The sequence below is a fragment of the Cyprinus carpio genome, chromosome A22 (genome assembly GCF_018340385.1).
Source record: "Cyprinus carpio isolate SPL01 chromosome A22, ASM1834038v1, whole genome shotgun sequence".
Taxonomy (NCBI): Eukaryota; Metazoa; Chordata; class Actinopteri; order Cypriniformes; family Cyprinidae; genus Cyprinus; species Cyprinus carpio.
In genome coordinates this window covers 1155188-1172555 of record NC_056593.1, presented here as the reverse complement: position 1 = coordinate 1172555, position 17368 = coordinate 1155188, and the positions used below count along the sequence as shown (strand labels likewise).

The 17368-nt window shown below is 36.6% G+C and overlaps 1 pseudogene; it reads right to left on the bottom strand.

Moving 5' to 3' along the window:
• Positions 1-9484: 9484 nt before the first annotated feature.
• LOC109081515 overlaps positions 9485-17368 on the bottom strand; it is an 11613-nt pseudogene continuing 3729 nt past the window's right edge.

Below are 17368 nucleotides of genomic sequence, written 5' to 3'. Positions count from 1 at the left end.
GCATAATGAGGCTGCATAATGAGCCATTCAGTCAGCTGTGTCCACTGAGACGCGACTGAGTTACAAGAAAGAATGTGAGGACAACATAAATCTTGATATAATTTTCATGGTTTGTAGTTTATTTTAGAATATAGTTACTTACCCACAAACATAATTTAATGATTCACTTGTGAGTGCCGTTTGTTAAAAACAGTTTATTATGGAAAAAATCAAAGCTGACTTTCAAACTGACAATTTTTTGCCTCATTACTTCCAGTCACACAATCCTTCAGAAATTCCTTTTACAACAATCTTACTTTCTACAAAAAAAAAAAACATTTATTGTATATTAGTATCATTATTATTAGTATTAGTATTATCCTAATTGTTGAAAAGGGTATGAGAATATTTTTTTTCAGTTTTTAGGGGCGGGGATAAATGACAAGAACAGGCAATGATTGTTACAATTGTTACAGTTACATTTATTGTTACATTGTCTATTATGTACATCATCTTTTGAATGGTATAGTAGTGTATATTGTTATTGAACACTACTGCATAATAATTTCACTTGATTATACATTTCGTCAGGAATTATAGTTTGGAAAAAGTCTTTGCGGAAAAGAGTCCAACTAGTTAAATGTTTTACACCGTTCCATGTGAAAACTAGTACACCGTAATATAAATAAATAAGAGACTTACTCATGTTTCTGATCTCTGCTGAAATATAAGTGCTTCAATTCTTTTGTTCTGAGGAAATCCAAATCTCAAAATCCTCCAACACCTCACATCCTTTTTGCGGGTGAATTATGTCTCCTACTCACTCCGAGCCATCAGCGAAGCCAAACAGTAAAATAAAAAAAAACTTGAAGAACAGTCTTGTCTTGTGCGTTGTCTTCTGTTGTGTGGGCGTATTCAAAAGCCGCGCGCTTCAGTGAAAAATTTGAATCTCAAATAGGCTTGGCGCTCTCGGCGCCGGGGCCGTGGTCACATTAGAATAAAGGAAGGGAGCCGTGAAAAAACGGACATCGCGTTGTTTTCATATGGATTACTTTATCACAGAATATTTGTTTTTCAGCAGCACTTGTTTAAGTTTAAAAGTACAGACATGTCAGGCTTCCTATAGATATCTCTCTCATGTCTCTTCGTTGAAGTATTCACTGAGTTACAGCTTCATTTTTAATGACGCATTTGTAAACTGAAAGATCAGCGCAGACAAACCGGCTGCAGACAGCACCTCCTTGTTTGTTATCTTTATTTATAAGTGCCACAAAGTTTTGTTAGTTATTATGTTCTGTATACTACAAAAAAAGTAGACCCTTTACAGATTCGATTGATGTATTCCTCTTATCTGTACGATCAAAACTGAAAGTGTAATTTAAGTTCTTTTCGGGGTTATCAGGAGAAAATACCCCAAAACGCGTATACGCGTTAATCGACTCCAGAGGGTTCAAAAAAGCAACTATGAGATATTAGCTAGTTAATGAGCTCATTCACTCTTGAGTGTGTGTGTAGACAGGGCCGCATTAAGACTATAAGGGGCCCCTGGGCTTTACCTCTTGAGGGGCCCTTCTAGGGCTCGACAATAAGTACTGCCCGATTGCCCGAGGCTAGTGTGAATGACGCTCGTGACAGTAGACGGAGCAGTCACTTGCCCGACGATCGGGCCAGTGCTGTAGGGTGTGCGTTATATGTAGGTCTGTGATATCGTAATTGTAGATTAACGATCTGATATTATCGAGTAGCATCTCACCTTTACAAAAAAAAAAAAAAAAAACAACCCCTATTCTGTGCACGCATGCACTACGTGACGTAGTCTAGATAGGTTTAGACTGTGCACGTGATTTAGTCTTAATGCCTCAGAATTCAAATATGCCCCTGTATATATTTCATATAATTAATATTTAATATCTATGTTACCAATATTACACAAAGCAGTGCCGTTTTTCTCCAAATATTAGCATGATTACAAAATGTGATGATTTTATTCAGCGTACAGTTTAATCAAACAAGAACTTCATATCAAGTGATTACATTTTAGACACCAAATCGTCTGTTTCGCTGTATTTCGCCAACAAAATGGGTTCCAAAGTCCACAGAATCAGAATTGTTTTGCGTCTCTGAAGCAACACTTCCTGACGTGAATCAGCCGCTTGAATGAATGGTTGAATCTCAATGATTTGCTCATTAACAGTGATTCGCTGACCACCTACTGGCGGATTAATTTCAGGTTTAAAGTGTCTTCATTTTTTGTTAAGAATTCCAACAGTATTTAACGTGTTTATATTTTCAACAACATTAAAAACATTTTTATGCATCTGTAACTGCTCTTGACTGATACATTTTTAATAAAGTTTAATCTAGTCTATAGTTATACATTAGATTACAACGTCTGTACCTGAAAAATCTCTTGTTTAACCTACATGAAAAACTTGAAAAGCACCATGTATTTCATTTAAATGTTTGTTCTGTTGTATTTATTTGTGCTATTTACTCGTAATTTGATTATTTGTAACTATTTTATTACTTACTGTTTATTTGTCTAACAATATTTAAAAGATAAATTAATCTAGTAGCTTGGCTGTCCATTAACCTATTATTGAGGTTAAATGTAACAAAGACACATGAAAAACAATATCTATGCTTATTTTATAGGCCCATTTTTCTTGTCTTTTATTTTTATTATTTTTTTGGTTGTGGGGCCAGTGAAAATTTTGCTGGGGCAAGTAAAAATTTTGAATCGCGCTGGCCCGACCGGGGTTGAGCCCTGCCTTCATCAGCCATTTGGAACTGCTTAATCGTTAAAAGTTATGGTTCCTTTTACTGTAATAGGCCGTTTGTATCTATTACACGATTACCCCTTCACCAGGTGGCAACAAGTGACTGTTAAATTGCATTTGTCATGGAATCATTCTCAATTTAATTCAGTATTGCATGATTCTGCGAGGGTTTTTGCACACGCGCTCTAGGATGTGTCAGTCACACGAGTACAGAGATCTTTTTTCATGACTTATTATTGCGAATTAAAAAGTAGTTTTTAACATCAAGAGACGTCCTATACGATTTTCCATCATTCATGCATTTTTTTTTTTTTTAGTAAAAAACGAAATGTGCCCAAATATCTTGCTTTAAAGAAGTGACACAAACAAAACCTACGAGTCACATCAAGCGCAATTAAGTGTTGCTTCTGAAGGCATACCGCAACTTTAATAGTAACAAGAGTGCTTTATTTAAATCATTATGATAATATGATAAGGCCTATTTAATTACCATGTATGCAGAATCGTTCGCATCAAACATTGCAATACATAAAAATTATTATATGGTGGCTAACTAACTACTGGGAGCTCAACTAAGTTAAGTTTAAAAGGAGTTAATTAATTTTGATCGTGATAGACTATCATATATAGCTACTGCTGCCAGCCTGCTAGTATAAATCACCTGTAAATGGCAGTGATTCCCTTTCCCCGTTCACCATTATCTGCATCTTCATCTTTCCCTGGGCTTGCGTTTTACAAAAAATGATGTTAGTTTTCGGAATTTTTTTAAACAAACTGTTCTGACGTTCTACTTTATCTTGTGCTGTTTTTCTTTGTTGGCGAACCAACTTTCATATTTACGAGACATTGCTGTCACATTTAGATTAGCTATTAGACTAGTTATTGTCATCATTAGAATAGGCGGCAATTATCTTATAAAGAATTCAACCTAAAGTATGTCACGGGAGTTCGATACAGGCCAATAACTGAATGCTTTCAGACAATGATGAATTTTATTGGATTTCAGACAATGAAATTAATGCCCACTGTGACTGATGATTGAGAGGGTTTGACTGACACTTCTCGAGCAGGACTTGCAACGCCCGCACGTGCATTCAAAGCAAAGCGATAAAGCGTAATTTTAAAGGGACAGCCAACGAATTATAAAATCCGATTACAAATATTTCCGGCATCATCGGGGCCCTCCCCCAGCTCGGGGCCCTGGGCTTAAGCCCAGGTAAGCCCGTGCATTAATGCGGCCCAGTGTGTAGAGGTGTGGAAATGTCAGTGTTTCAACACAGTGCTCTGATATTCTGAGAGAACAGTTGTTCTGTCCTACAGCTCACTAAATACAGACAGCTCACAGCTCAGAGAATGCTATGTTGAGACTGTAGTCATCAACACACGGACACACTGTTCATTACTGCAGGAATATATCTATAATTTTAAGAGTTTTACACTCATAAATAAACAATCATTTTATGTTGGTTGATTATTGCAGGTGATTTTTTTCCTCAACGTATCTCTCAAACCATTTGAAATCATAATTCTCCTCACCATCTTTGCAAACTGTGTAGCTCTGGCCGTTTTTATGCCCATGCCTGAGGAAGATACAAATAACACCAACAGCAACCTAGTGAGTCTCTCTCACACAAAAAATACAACAGACTCCACCTTAAGACACACCCCCAACCTATAGACCACACCCTCATACACTCCTCAACATATAAAGCCGTACCAATACCTGTAAACTCCGCCTTAAGACACACCCCCAACCTATAGACCACACCCTCATACACTCCTCAACCTATAAACTCCTCTCCAATACCTGTAGACTCAGCCTTAAGACACACCCCAACCTATAGACCACACCCTCATACACTCCCTCAACATATAAAGCCTTACCAATACCTGTAAACACCAACCCAAAACCACACCCCCAACCTATAGACCACACCCTCATACACTCCTCAACATATAAAGCCGTACCAATACCTGTAAACTCCACCTTAAGACACACCCCAACCTACAGACCACACCCTCATACACTCCCTCAACATATAAAGCCTTACCAATACCTGTAAACTCCGCCTTAAGACACACCCCAACCTACAGACCACACCCTCATACACTCCCTCAACATATAAAGCCGTACCAATACCTGTAAACTCCGCCGCCTTAAGACACACACCCCAACCTATAGACCACACCCTCATACACTCCCTCAACATATAAACCCCTCTCCAATACCTGTAGACTCAGCCTTAAGACACACCCCAACCTACAGACCACACCCTCATACACTCCCTCAACATATAAAGCCTTACCAATACCTGTAAACTCCACCTTAAGACACACCCCAACCTATAGACCACACCCTCATACACTCCTCAACATATAAAGCCGTACCAAATACCTGTAAACTCCGCCCTTAAGACACACCCCCAACCTATAGACCACACCCTCATACACTCATCAACCTATAAACTCCTCTCCAATACCTGTAGACTCAGCCTTTAGGCCAGACGACACCCCAACCTAATAGACCACACCCTCATACACTCCCTCAACATATAAAGCCTTACCAATACCTGTAAACTCCACCTTAAGACACACCCCAAGGAGCACTACAAGACCGCGGCGCAGACACACCTACACCTCATACACTCCTCCAACATATAAAGCCTTACCAATACCGCTGTAAACTCCACCTTAAGACACACCCCAACCTATAGACCACACCCTCATACACTCCTCAACATATAAAGCCGTACCAATACCTGTAAACTCCTCTTTAAGACACACCCCCAACCTGTAGACCACACCCTCATACACTCCGCAACCTATAAACCCCTCTCCAATACCTGTAGACTCCGCCTTAAGACACACCTCCTTACCTAGGGATCACACCTCGATGCACTACCTCAACATATCTGCATGCTTTCGAATCACTCTTGCAGTATTTTGATGCCAAACACTGATCACTCTGCACAGCGCCGCGCTCAAGTTGATCACACCTTATATAAAACACTTCACCAATACCTGTAGACCCACCTTAAGACACACCCCCAACCGTACAGACCACACCCTCATTTACTCACATAGTACATAAACACCTCATCAATTCCCAGTAGAACCACCAAGACACACATTAACCTACAGACCACACCCTCATATGCTCCTCACTCCCACAAAATATCAATCCCTCAATACCAGGTTAGACCAGTGGTTTTCAATCCTGGTCCTGGGGCCCCTCCCCTGGGGTCTCTCTTATCTGACACACACACACACAGTTCAGTTCATGGAGTCTCTCCTACTGAACTGATGATCTGAATCAGGTGTGTTAAAAAAGGGAGACATGCCAGTTGTGGAGAGTGGTGAGTTCTTAAGCAGTTTTTAAATGTTTATTTTCTACACCTCGTTTAAATCGATCTGAAATCAGCAAGCACGTGGCTTGTGTGGAAACCATGTGGGATCCTTTCAAACGATTTTAAGTTGATAATAAATGAAAAAACAACATTAAAATAACACTTTTGCAAGTTATTGCATATAGTGAAATAACTTTTTTCTTTGCAGTTATGAAGAAGACAAAGATAAAGATAAAAAAAATTTTTTACATTTAATAAAAGATTTCGTTTCAGAAGGTAAATAGGTTCCAGGGGGAAAACATATAAAATCAAAAAACAGAATAAAAACTAAAAACTGTTTAAACAAGTTTTTAAATAAAATAATTAGTTTTGTTCAAATTATGACAAAAAAATAAATGTGTGTTTCAGAAGTAAACAGGGTCCACTTTTATTTCAGGTTGACTTTAAACAAGAATCAACAAAAAAACACCTTAAGAAGTTATTGCATTTGCTGAAAGAATATGTTTCTTTGCAATTATGACGAAGACGAAGATTAAAGTGTATTTAGAAAGTAAAAAAAGGTCAGTTTTTGATTTCAGACTTATTTTTAATGAAAAATAAAGTAAAAAGCAGCAGCTTTAAAACCAACTTGAAATGGCATTTGTAACACATTTTGGACGTTTTTCAACTGGATATTAAATTATTAAAAAATGTAGGGAGGGACCTGACGATATCTCTCAACTTCCAGCAGACGTGAACTCCGTTTCCCATCATGCATCAGTGCGTCCAGACAGTATGGTCCAGTAGAGTGAGTTCCTCATTCAAGAGGTGAGATCAAGCCTTCTCAGATGTCAGAGATATAAAAACAGCTTGATTTATAAACACTCTTCTGGTTTCATTCCTCAGGCTCGGACCGTCGGAGGTTTGGAGAGTCACATTACACACTTAACACACTGCCAGGACTGATGTCACTGTGAGGACTGTTTTATGAGTTTAAAAACATCACAATAATCCACAAGTAATCCACAGCACTCCAGTCCATCAGTTAACGTCTTAATGCTGGATTTGTTTCATCTTTTGTCTTCTCCAGATGTTCACTGATGGACTGGAGTGCTGTGGATTACTTGTGGATTATTGTGTTGTTTTTATCACCTGTTTGGACTCTCATTCTGACGGCACCCATTCACTGCAGAGCATCCATTGCTGAGACACTGATGCAGTGCTACATTTCTACCTGATGAAGAAGGTCGAGGGTAAACATACACACAGACTCGAACCTTGAGAGATACGATACGCTCAAACGCACAACAAAACCTAACGGAGTGCATTAGTCCTGCCCACTTTTTCCATTTTTTAATTTGTCTTGTTAAACCTTTATATGCCATGAACCAAACCAAACAGCTACGAAGAGAACAACAACATTACAAACTTTTACTGGAAGAAGAAAAATATCTGAAAATTGGACAAAACAAAGGTACAAGGCTGCAAACCTAATGAGGGCAAAGAACTACAATCACATTAAGCGTCCAAACGTTATAATCGCATTAAAAATTACGGAGAAATATGAAACTTCATTTAAAGTTGTTGATTACATCTAGAAAAACTATATATTTTAGGTTTAATGCAAAATATGCACACATAAATGTATTTGAGTAGGGTTCATGGGAGTGGGCGGAGCTTAAAAGCTTTGTAATTTGCTGCCCCGTATATCTATGGCCCCAACTCTCTAAGCGGTGGAATTTTCTGCACTGCATTATGGGTAATGTAGTTTTTCACCACAAATTCCACTGTTAAGCATAATTGCTGACTGATGGTTAAAACAAAAGCATTTTCCTTTGATTAACAACCAACACTTTAAAGGTTTAAGTTATGGTTAGAAGGACAAAAAAAAGCGGGCCACGCCCACTCCACAGGTTGACGAGTTAGATCGGCTGAACGGCCCCGCCCCTCCCGGTCTCACCCAATGACTGATGGAGCTGGAACACTGGATAATCATTTAACTCATTCGTAATCATGATGACATAATTATTCGCTCATTAATATTCAGTCACTTATTTCATATTCATATACACACGTCATATTGACTCATATCGGTTCAGTCTCATGGATAGATGACCTTTGAACTTTAAAAGTACTTGAGATCTTTTCACCTTTGTGTCCTTGAGCAAGATTTTGCCATTACTGCACTGCACCAGACATTAGATAAACGATATTTGCTTAATCAATAACTTAATCAATTTTTAAAGGCTTTAGATTATTAAAGATATCATGCATCACTTTAGAACTCATTTTAGTGAGGATTTTCTGTTTGTTGGCGCCCTCTAGTGTCAAGAAGTATGAAGATGATGTGTAGTGTAAATATCACTTTTAAAACTCTTTTTAAGGATTTTCTTGTGTTTTTTATCATTTGTAAGTAGTTTTGAATTAAAGCATCTGCAAAAGTTTGGAATAATTAGATGTTTTGTGCGTGTGTGTGTGTGTGTGTGTGTGTGTGTGTGTGTGTGTGTGTGTGTGTGTGTGTGTTGTTCTTCTGCTCACCAAGGCTGCATTTATTTTTTATTTTTTTTATATATATTTTATTAATATAATAAAACCGGTAAAATTGTGAAATATTATTTCAGTTTAAAACAGCTGATTTCTATGTTAATATGTGTTAAACTGTAATTTATTTCTGTGATTTTCTGCATCATTACTCCAGTCTTCAGTGTCACATGATCTTCAGAAATGTTTTTCAAAATTGTAATTATTCCATATTTATTTATTTTTTGACTGGTATAGTGACAGACATTAATCACTAGTTTTTGTATCTTTGTTCATTTTATTCTGTAAATGAATTAAAAAGCATGTAACATTTTTAATGCATATATTTATAAACTTTAAATGCACTTCTGGAAATGAACAGAAGATGACAAGGATATAAACACATTAAAAAAACAGCTCACGGTTAAATATCAATACAAAAATATTCATGATGCACTGCATGCTAAATGAGAAAAGAGTCTTTAATGTGAAACTACGATTGAATTGAAAGCTTCAGAACCCGTGGTGTTTATTCGATCGTACCCTAAATAAAGCAGACTTTCAGCACTGAACGACCCTCCGATCGTACCTTTGACAGTCACAGAGCTGCACACACACATTCAAACACTAACTGCATCTATGGGGCGGCACCCATAGTTTGTCATTATAATCAAAAATAAACATGAGGGGAAAAAGTGAGGCTTTCTAGCCCAAAAAATCACATAAGGCACAATATATTTATACATATAAAGCTCTTGAGAAGAGCTATCATTTATAGAGAAGTGTGCGTCTTTTGGGTATTCGAGCTTCTCCACAAACGCTTTTCAGAAGATTTCCAGCATGAGACCTCCGCTCCGATGATCTTCAAGCGTGGGGTGGAAAGAGAAAACGCTGCAAAGTGTGTGTCTGCGGAAGACTGGATAGTGTATTTGGCAGTAAGAGAGGGTTTTTCTCTATCGCTTGCTGTTCTTCATGTAGGCGGGGATGGCTCCTCGTGCCGTCAGGCCCTCGAAGCGCTTGTAGGTGTAGTTGATGAAGACCCAGTCCTTGTTCTTGAAGTCTGACTCCGGGTGATGGTTGCTGGCCACCGCCGGACCTCCACAAAACACCAAACACAGTTCAGACACGATTCGATTCGGTTCAGAGTCACATCATGAGATTCTCAACTCATCAGGTGCACAACATCAGGAAATAAAACCTGTCTGAAAACTATAACCTGTCAGTTACTCTAATATACTATTAAAGATTCAAAGTAACAACTGATTTGTTAAAATGCACATATAAAACAATAACTTTTTAAAAGATATAATGTTTTTAGTTCAATTCATTCCTTTTTTTTTAAACATAAACATTTAAAATTTACATTTTTCCTTTTTGGTGTAATTTATTTTGAAGCATTCACTTAATTTAATTATTTTACTTTAATAATTTATAACTTTTTTTTCTTCCTGGTGTAATTTACTTTGAAGAATTAATTAAATTTAAATATTATTACATTAGTCCTTGATGTAGTTTATTTTTAAACATTAATATAAATTGATTAATTTACTTTAAAATAATATATTGCATTTACCCTTCTTGTTGTAATTTAGTTTGAAGAATTCATTTAACTTAATTATTTAATTCGTCATTTTTAATGTAATTTATTATGAAGCATTAGTGTACTTTAATAATGACATTTTTTCTTCTTGATATAATTTAATATTTTATTATCTTAAGATAATAAACCATTTGTTGTTTGTAATGACAGATTTGTTTTTACTCAAACTCTTTTTTTAAATAAACATTTAAATGGAAAAAAATAAACATTTTCTTTCTCGATGCAATTTATTTTGAAGCATTAATTTAATTTACTTTAATAATTCATTAACATTTGTCCTTCTTTATGTAATTTACTTTGAAACTTTAAATGTAATTATTAATTTATTTTTTTCTTGCTGTAATTTATTATGAAACATTAAATTTAATTATTAATTTATTTTTTTCTTGATGTAATTTATTATGAAACATTAATTTTATTATAATTTTTTTTCTTTATGTAATTTATTTTGAAACATTAAATTTAATTATTAATTTATTTTTTTTCTTGATGTAATTTATTATGAAACATTAAATTTAATTATTAATTTATTTTTTTCTTGCTGTAATTTATTATGAAACATTAAATTTAATTATCATTTTTTTTCTTTATGTAATTTATTTTGAAAATATTTAATTTTTGAATAAATTTAAATGTTTTCCTTCTTGATGTAATCAAAGACTATAGAATACTTAAGACGTGTCACTCGACTTCACTTGTCTTAAATGGACTTTGATGTAATTTAATAAATTAATTATTTTTCTTTTTTTTCAACTGTCGACCTTCTAAAAGAGTCTTACTGGAGGGCTGCAGGATGTCGGACTCGGGGAACTCGTCGAAGTTGGACGTTGTCGTCGATGCTCTTGATCTCGATGGGGGATCGCAGCGGGTCTCTCTCTGTGACACGAGGAGCAGAATCATCGTCAGATCAGATCGTTTACGATCAAAACACACAGCGTCCGCCCCACACTCAGACCTGATGTGATCGTAGTCGACGCCCTCGAAGAAGCCGTTCCTCTTGATGTCGGTCGACCCCGGCGGCTCCGATGCGATGGTCAGCCTCGCAGCAGAAGAGCGCAGGATCAGAGGTTTCGCGCTCGCCCCGAGATCGGCACCTCAGGAGGAAACACCAGCGTCTCCTTCCAGCTCATCACCTCTTATACGTCTCTGAGGAGTCTCGGAGCAGAACGGAGGGTAGCCTACACACAACACACACACACACGAAAACACGCACACACACACACACACACACACACACACACTAAAAAATTACTTTTTACATCTGAAAAGTAGTTTTAAAATGTCTACCTAGCTTCTGCTAACCTGCAGAGCCAATCACAACGAAGCCTGTCTCTGACACTTTTCTGATTGGCTGATTGAGAGTTTGGAATCATTTCAGTTGTTTTTTAACACTGAAAAACTTTTTTTTTTTTTTCAAATATATTAAAGGGGTCCATATGATGCGATTTCAATTGTTCCTTTCTCTTTGGAGTGTTACAAGCTCTTGGTGAATAAAGAAGATCTGTAAAAGTTGCAAGAGACTAAGATCCAAAGAGATATTCTTTATCAAAGTTAAGAGTCAACAACACCCTCCTGAAACGGCTCGTTCTAACACGCCCCCACATCTCTACGACACTGTGTGGGAAGATTTGATAACTCCGCCCAGATGTTTACACAAAGAAAGAAGGTGTAACTTTTATTCTCTCTGTTGCTGTGCAGGCTGCCATGTCGTGGAGTCGCTGTGTTTCGTTGTGAAAGCGAAGCTACTTTCTTTGTTTTTAATAGTTAAGTTGTATTTCAACACTGTGCCCCAGAACAGTTCAACCCAAATATTCAGATGTGTGATGCGCATTTTTATGGAGGAGTGTTTCCTGAACCAGTACTCTGCAATGCGTCTGTGGCACAACGGGCTGTTTCTATAAAGTTGGGCAGTTCAGACTTTCTCAAGGACCCAGTCTGGCGCTTCTGACTCACAGCCTGTAAGTACGTTTTTTATATTTAAATAATTTGACAATGATGATTCAAACGTGAGTTTTGAGCAGTGTAGAGTAGCGCTTGTTGTTTCTCAGATCACAAATGTAGACATGGTTTTATGTTTACGTGGTGCAATACGCAACGCAACACGTAAAAACACAGTATAAGTCATTACAATCAGTAATTATGTCCCCACTGGATGCAACAAATGCCTCGTTTGGAATGGGGTTTATTGGTTTTGTCCGAATCGTTCTATTTAACCGGATCTTCTTCACCAAATCGAACTGAGTGAACCGATCGAACCAAGTTCACCAAATCTATCTGAATCATTTGAAATGGTTCACATCACCAGTACACACTAATCCAAGTTATTCGGTTTTATAAACGTGCCTTACACTCCCTCTGATGCGAAATAAACCAGTATCCCGAGTTATTCAGTTACTCCTAACAGTACACAGACTGAACTGCTGAAAGAGCAGCAGCGATGGAAACTCGCATCACAGTATGGTGAGGGGGGTCGTAACATTTCTGTCACGCGCTTGAGGAATTCGGCCAATCACAACACACTGGATAGCTGGCCAATCAGAGCACACCTCGCTTTTAAGAACGATGAGCTTTGTAAAACCCATTGATGCGTTTCAGAAAGGCAGAGCATAGAGGAGAAACAATAATGTACAGTATGTGGAAAATAATGGTTTTTTTGAAAACTTAAACGGCATAAACACATTGCATTACACCAACACAAAACAAATGTTCTTTTTAGCAGCATCATATGACCCCTTTTAACTGATTCTGAACGAGTATAAATTTTTCTCTTCTTACCAATCAGCATCTCGTACATGATGACCCCCAGACTCCACCAATCGCAGAGCTTGTTGTAGCCGGTCTGCATGAAGACCTCCGGCGCAATGTAATCCGGCGTTCCCACCGTGGAGAAGGCCTGAAAGAGGCGGAGCAACATAACGCATCACTTCCTGTTTGGGTTGAACGGGCTAATGAAGCCGTCGCTAACACTGACCAGCTGCCTCCGGTTTCTCTTCCACGTCTCGGCCTTCCTCTTGGAGTTCATGTGCTGAAACGCTATGAGAAACACGCGCAAATTACTCAAATATGAACATGAATATTAACTAGTAAACTCTGTTGGCTTGACAAAGCCAGGTCTGAACATTTAAACTTGAAGTTTGAAGGTTTTACTCAGAGAAAGTCAATAACTAACATGATTTAGCACATTGTGTTACCACACTTTAAGCATGTTGTTAGCATGAAATAGCACGTTTTAACACTATGCTAGCATGTTGTTAACTGGTTTTCAACATTTTACCACATGGCTAGCATGTAGCAATGGTTTGCTAAAACATGTTTTTTAACATGTTTATCATGTTGTATAGGTTTTACTACAGGGCTAACGTGAATTAGCATGTTGTTAACATATTTCTACCATGTTTAACATGTTGCTAGTATAAGTTAGCATGTTGTTGACAGGTGTTGCTAGTATAAGTTAATGTTCCACATGGTAAGCATGTAGCATGTTGACACACATTAATAGCATGTAGCAAGTTGTTAACAGATTTTCAACATGTTTTACTACAGGGCTAACGTGAATTAGCATGTTGTTAACATATTTCTACCATGTTTAACATGTTGCTAGTATAAGTTAGCATGTTGTTAACTGGTTTTCTAACATTTTACCACATTAATAGCATGTAGCAAGTTGTTAACAGGTTTCCAACATGTACATGGTTAACTTGAATTAGCATGTTGCTAACACATTTCTACCATGTTTAACGTTGCTAGTATGAGTTAGCATGTTGTTAATAGGTTTTAACACTATGCTAGTATGAACAGGCATGTTTGCTAACATGTCTATAACATGTTTGACAGGGCACTAACATGTTTTAACAATATGCTAACAAGAATTAGTTTGTGGCTAGCATGTTTATAACATGTTTTACATGTTGCTATCGTGTTTTCAAACTATGTTTTCATGTTTCTAACCTGGTTTAGCACATGGCACACATGTTGCTAGTTTTAATTAAGTTGTTAACATGTTTTACCACATGGTTAACATGAACTAGCATGTTGCTAACATAATTCTATCATGTTTAACATGTTGCTACCATGAATTAGCATTATGTTAACAGGTTTTAACACTATGCTAGTATAAACTAACATGTTGCTAACATGTCTCTGGCATGTTTAACATGGTGCTAGCATGTTTGAACACTATGCTAACATGAATTAGTATGTTGCTTACATGATTAAGCACATGGTAGCTTGAATTCCCATGACGGTTAACGAGTTTTAACATTTTGCTGACATGTTTTTAACATTATGCAAACAAGAATGTGCTAGCATGTATCTAAAATGTTTTACACATGGCCAGCATATTTAACACATTAACATGTTGCTAACATGTTTTTCTAATATGTTTAATGTTACTAGCATGAAATATCATGCTGCTAGCAATATGCTTGAATTAACATGTAGCTAGCATATCTTTAGCATGTTTAACATGTTGCTAGCATGCTTTAACACTATGCTAGCATAAATTAGCATGTGCTAACATGTCTAGCATGTTGCTATCATGTTTTAAAAGTATGCTAGGTGGATTTAACACATGGCTAACATGTTTCTTACATGTTTAGCATGTTTTAACACTAGGCTAGCATGGATCAGAATGTCGTTATCATGTTAGCACATGAATTATCCGGTTGTTTGGATGTTGTAAGACAATGCTTTCATGATTAGCGTGTTGCTAAGATATTTTTTAACACATTGGCTAACATGAATTAATACTTTGCTAGCATGTTTCTAGCATGATTTACAGTTTGCTAACACACTGCTCAGCATGTTTTAGCCATGTTATCGATAGGCTTTGCCTCTAAAGGAGTTGTCGTGTAGAAAATTTCACCCCCTGAATGGAAGTCGATGGGAGTTTGCGCTGTTTGGAAGTCCGACACGGAAAAACAGAATTCCGACTAGCCTGAAGCTTTTGTTCACTCACTGAGGTCGTTTGATTGGCTGTGCTTCAGGTTACGGTAAAACTCGGTCCGATGCGCCTTTTTTGAGTCCCCGTACACAAGCCGAAATCAGACAGCTGTGACGGACCCTGAAACACAAACACCACACAAAACTGAGCTCTCGCTGACAGAGAAGTGCTGTAAAGAAGCAGAAGAGGGCACAGGAAGTGTGTTATTGAGTCACTTCCTGTTCCTGCCAGGGTGTTTGACCTTGGAGTCCAGCAGCAGGTTGTCTGGTTTGATGTCTCGGTGAATGAAGCCCAGCTGATGGATGAAGTCGATGGCCAGAACTGTCTCGGCTACGTAGAACTGCGTCTCCTCCTCCGTCAGCGTGTCCTTCTTCATCAGCAGCGTCATCATGTCTCCTGGAGAACACAAGAGATGTTTCATGTGCTGGAGCATCAGAAGCACAGGGAGGGATCTGGATTCTTGATTCACTGATTCACTGAAAAGAATCAAACTCAAATTGTTCTTGTTGAGTCAGTTCTTTTCTAATGAATTGCTTCTGAAGAAATGTTTTCAAAACAAAACAAAATAAAGTGTGCATGAAGACACATCTGAAATCTGCTTAAGTACAAAATGAAGAAGTTGATCACACACTCTCACCTCCGGGTAGGAACTCCATGAGTAAGTAAAGATTCAGTTTGTCCTGAAAACTGTAGAACATTTTTCACCACCCACAGACTGTCTGCCTGAACCAAGATGTGTCCCGCTCCGCCCGGATATGAACCCACCTGAGGCAGAAAATAAAAATATAAAATAAATTAAATACAACATAAAATATGAATTAAACATAAATACATTTAAAAATAAAGTGTGACAAAAAATTTAATTAATAAAAAATAAAAATGACACAATAAAATGACATAAAATAATTAAACAAATTAAAACATTTAAAAAATAAAATAACATAAAATACAAAATGACAGAAATAGACATAATGACAAAAAGTAAAATACATATTATAAAATATAAAAATAACAAAATATAAAAACAACAAAATAAAATTAGATAAAACCACAAAAATGACATAAAATAACCTTTAAAATAATTTAAATTAAATTAAATTTAATTAAATTAAATTAAATTAAATTAAATAAATAATAAATTAAATTAAATTAAATTAAATGTGATAACATCAAATAACCAAATAAAATGATAAAATAATAGAACATAAATTAAAAGATAACACAAATGAAAATGAAAATTAGATAAAATAAAAAAACTATTACAAAACAAAATATAATTATACAACAAAAAAAAATTACAAAATAAAATAAATAAGATAAAACAAAAATAACACAATGACATTAAACAAAATAAAAATACATAAAATAAATGAAAAAAAAAGAATATTTTTAACAAAAGTATTGAAAAAATAAAATAACAGCAAACAACCTAATAAAACAACACAAAAATCACAAAATAAAATTAAATAAACAATAAAATTCAATTTAACATACTTCTCTGTGTGTTAATATTTCTTTCCATTAGCACTATCATTATTTTACTTTGTGGTCTAGAGAAGCTGTGATCATTCGATCCGTTAAGCGTCACCTGCTCTTTCTGCAGAATGTCGGCTTTGCGAAGGACTTCATGGCTGTAAACGTGTCCGTGTCTTTCTTCTGAACCAAACGCACCTGCAGACAGCAGAAACACATTTATGTACTCTATTACACACACACACACACACACATATTCATCAGTGTGTCATCAGCGCTCATTATCATAATCACCTCCCCAAATGCTCCGCCAATCACCTTCAGCGACTCAAGTCTTCCAGACCCAGTCTGGTTCTCTTCAGCCGCAGGAACTCGGTCTCCTTACGAGCGTGTTGGGAGCGGCGCATGCGCTTCTGGAACGCAACATTCACGTATATGCCGATATTTGTACATTCATATACAAATGAGTGTAAAGGCACATTCACACCATAACTGTAATGATAACTAAGATAAGTCGATAAAAAGAAGAGCAAAGTCCACATCACAACTATCAGGTTCAGAGCTGGGGGGGTTTTCCAGCTGATGAACGATAAGAACATTGACAATCCAATATAGTTATCGTGATATTTGCATTATAGTAATTATGGTTATAATTATGATATAGTAATCATTATAGATATCATTATCATTACAGTATTGTTTCCATTTAACCTATTGTTATAGTTATGAGATATTATTATGATTACAG